The 3,745-nt window shown below is 50.0% G+C and overlaps 1 pseudogene; it reads left to right on the plus strand.

Moving 5' to 3' along the window:
- The first annotated feature begins 709 nt into the window (after positions 1-709).
- On the plus strand, positions 710-925 carry LOC148123499 (Nuclear RNase P; annotated as a pseudogene).
- Positions 926-3,745: the final 2,820 nt, after the last annotated feature.

The following is a 3,745-nucleotide window of genomic DNA, read 5'->3' on the forward strand; positions in this document are numbered from 1 at the left end:
GAAACCCCGTGACGCCGGGGGACCCTGAGAAGGAAGCGCCCAGCAACGTGCTGAAAGCCCGGGAGAAAAAGCTGAAATCAGACACCGGGACACAGAGAGCCGTGAATTTCAGAACTCTGAACACGTGGAGCGGTGAGTGACGTCAGTTAAATCCTCCAGAAAGGGGAGGAAAAAGAATGGAAAAAGTATAGGCCTAAAAAGAAAATCAAAGTTAAGGTATCTGAAAGAAGGTACAGAAAGCAACGGGGAAGAAAAATCCCTTAAGTTCAGTGCAGGAGGAGTGTGAACAGCAGCAAAAAAAAGGTGAGGTAACTAAGGTGGGACTATGAGGACGATGGGGTATGGGAGAGCGCGGCTTCCGCTCCCTTTCCGTCCACCTCCATACTCGCTGTTAGAGACTCGGGGCAACAGTCTCGTAGGGAGGCGAGTTTGATCATGCTTGAAGACTGCCTTTCCTGTTCTTAAAGAGCCACACAGCTTTTGGAGGTGATTTTCGCCTAATTTTGATAAGAGAGCTCAGTCTCTGGCTTTCACGTACAGAAAACTTTAATTTTGATTGAGGAAGAGGCCGGGCGGTGGTGGCGCACGCCTTTAATCCCAGCACTCGGGAGGCAGAGGCGGAAGCTGCGTGGTGAGCAGCAGCGCCGCTAAAGACCTAAAGACGGAGAGGGGCCAAACTCTGAACCGTGTTTCCATAGCAACATGGGCGGGCGGAGGAAGCTCATCGGCGGGGCCACGTGCTGAGTGCTCGTCACTCCCCGGTCCCTGGGAAGGTCTGAGACTGGGGCCCCCGCGGCCCTAACCGGGCCCTCCATGGGTGGGCGGATGCCCCCCCTCGCCAGAGCTTGGAAAAGACTCACAGCCAGCGGTGCGAGTTCATTGCCTGAGGTGCGCACGGCCCGGGGCGGAGCCATGCCTTTGGGCCATGTGGAGCGCGCCATGGTGGGCCGTGCCTCAGAGGCGGAGCTGCTGCTGCTCACAGCCAAGGTCGCCAAAAATTTAGTCAGATAAAAACATTTGTTGCCAAAAATTCAGTCAGGAAGACTGCAGGCAGGGGCACCTCTGACCAGCGAGGGGCTCTGTTCCTGTGGAGGGGTAAGTGTATTGTTCCTGACCGCCACACAAGGCCGGTTAGGGAACACACAATACTCCCGCCACCCTTATCTCCCTGACTACTCCAAAGGGGCAGCTTCCCCAGCTAATCCCTCTCTCCGGCAACGCCATCCCAGCTTTCTGCCTGGAACCCATACCCTCCCCTCTCCTTTTTTCGGGGCTTAAATTCCTCCATCTCAGCCGGGGTGGGCACCGCGGGCCAGGTTAGGCGGTGAGTGCAAAGGGGCTGGAGTCCCTTTGTTCCAAAAGCCGGCCTGCAGCAAGCCAAGACTGCAGGCAGGGGCACCTCTGACCAGCGAGGGGCTCTGTTCCTGTGGAGGGGTAAGTGTATTGTTCCTGACCGCCACACAAGGCCGGTTAGGGAACACACAATACTCCCGCCACCCTTATCTCCCTGACTACTCCAAAGGGGCAGCTTCCCCAGCTAATCCCTCTCTCCGGCAACGCCATCCCAGCTTTCTGCCTGGAACCCATACCCTCCCCTCTCCTTTTTTCGGGGCTTAAATTCCTCCATCTCAGCCGGGGTGGGCACCGCGGGCCAGGTTAGGCGGTGAGTGCAAAGGGGCTGGAGTCCCTTTGTTCCAAAAGCCGGCCTGCAGCAAGCCAAGACTGCAGGCAGGGGCACCTCTGACCAGCGAAGGGCTCTGTTCCTGTGGAGGGGTAAGTGTATTGTTCCTGACCGCCACACAAGGCCGGTTAGGGAACACACAATACTCCCGCCACCCTTATCTCCCTGACTACTCCAAAGGGGCAGCTTCCCCAGCTAATCCCTCTCTCCTGCAACGCCATCCCAGCTTTCTGCCTGGAACCCATACCCTCCCCTCTCCTTTATTCGGGGCTTAAATTCCTCCATCTCAGCCGGGGTGGGCACCGCGGGCCAGGTTTGGCAGTGAGTGCAAAGGGGCTGGAGTCCCTTTGTTCCAAAAGCCGGCCTGCAGCAAGCCAAGACTGCAGGCAGGGGCACCTCTGACCAGCGAGGGGCTCTGTTCCTGTGGAGGGGTAAGTGTATTGTTCCTGACCGCCACACAAGGCCGGTTAGGGAACACACAATACTCCCGCCACCCTTATCTCCCTGACTACTCCAAAGGGGCAGCTTCCCCAGCTAATCCCTCTCTTCTGCAACGCCATCCCAGCTTTCTGCCTGGAACCCATACCCTCCCCTCTCCTTTTTTCGGGGCTTAAATTCCTCCATCTCAGCCGGGGTGGGCACCGCGGGACGTACAGGCGGTGAGTGCAAAGGGACGGAAATCCCTTTGTTCTAAAGCCTGCCTGCAGCAACCTAAGGCTGCAGGCAAAGTGATTCCTGGATAGCAAGGGGCATTAATCCAGTAGCAAAAGACCCAGCGGAGGGAAGAGCCATTGGAGAGCATCTGAAGGAAGAGATGGGCAGGCGCCAAGGCAAGAATTCCTCCAACAATCTGAAAAACAACACGAAAACACCAGATCCCAGCGATCTTATGACAGAAGGACTTGAACACCCTATACCGGAAGAAGTGGAAAACAGTGTCATTATAAAAGCAATAGAGTCTCTTAAACAGGGTATGAATAACTCACTTAAAGAAATAGAAGAGAAATATAACAAAAAGATGGAAGAAATGAGTAAAGAAATGGAAGACAAATATAACAAAAAGTTTGAAGAAATAAGTAAATTCGTAAATGATACCCTGGGAAACCAAGAAAAAATAATCAAACAGGTAATGGAATCAGTTCAAGAATTGAAAACTGAAATGGAGGCAGTGAAGAAAACACAAACCGAGGACCGGCTGGATATGGAAAATCTAGGTAAACAAACAGAGACTTCAGGAACAAGCATAACCAATAGAATACAAGAGATAGAAGAACGAATCTCAGATTATGAAGACACCATAGAGAAAATAAATGCCCTGACCAAAGAAAACAGCAAATCCAACAAATTCTCATCACAAAACATTCAGGAAATATGGGACATAATAAAAAAACCAAATCTAAGAATAATAGGAGTAGAAGAAGGAGAAGAATTGCAGTCCAAAGGTCCAGAAAATATATTCAACAAAATTATAGAAGAAAACTTTCCCATCCTAAAGAGTGATATTCCTATGAAGGTGTAAGAAGCATACAGAACACCGAATAGACTGGATCAGAAAAAAACATCCCCTCGCCATATAATAATCAAAACACAAAGCATTCAGATTAAAGAAAGGATATTAAGAGCTGCAAAGGAAAAAGGTCAAGTAACCTATAAAGGTAAACCTATCAGACTTACACCAGACTTCTCTATAGAAACCATGAAAGCCAGAAGGTCCTGGATAGAGGTACTGCAGAAACTAAGGGACCATGGATGCAAGCCCAGATTAATATACCCAGCCAAGCTTTCATTCACTATCAACGGAGAAAACAAAATATTCCAGGATAAAAACAAATTTAAACAATACGTAACTACTAATCCAGCCTTACAGAGAATATTAGAAGGAAAATTACATCCCAAGGAATCCAACATTGCCAACACTGATTACAATAACTCAGACATCTAGCGACCCTTCACTAGCACAACCCAAAGAAGGAAAACACATACACTCTACTACCTAAAAAAAAAAAAAAAAATGACTCGAGTCAACAACCACTGGTCATTAATATCTCTTAATATCAATGGACT

Source organism: Myodes glareolus, chromosome 1 (genome assembly GCF_982192425.1).
Source record: "Myodes glareolus chromosome 1, mMyoGla1.1, whole genome shotgun sequence".
Classification (NCBI taxonomy): Eukaryota; Metazoa; Chordata; class Mammalia; order Rodentia; family Cricetidae; genus Myodes; species Myodes glareolus.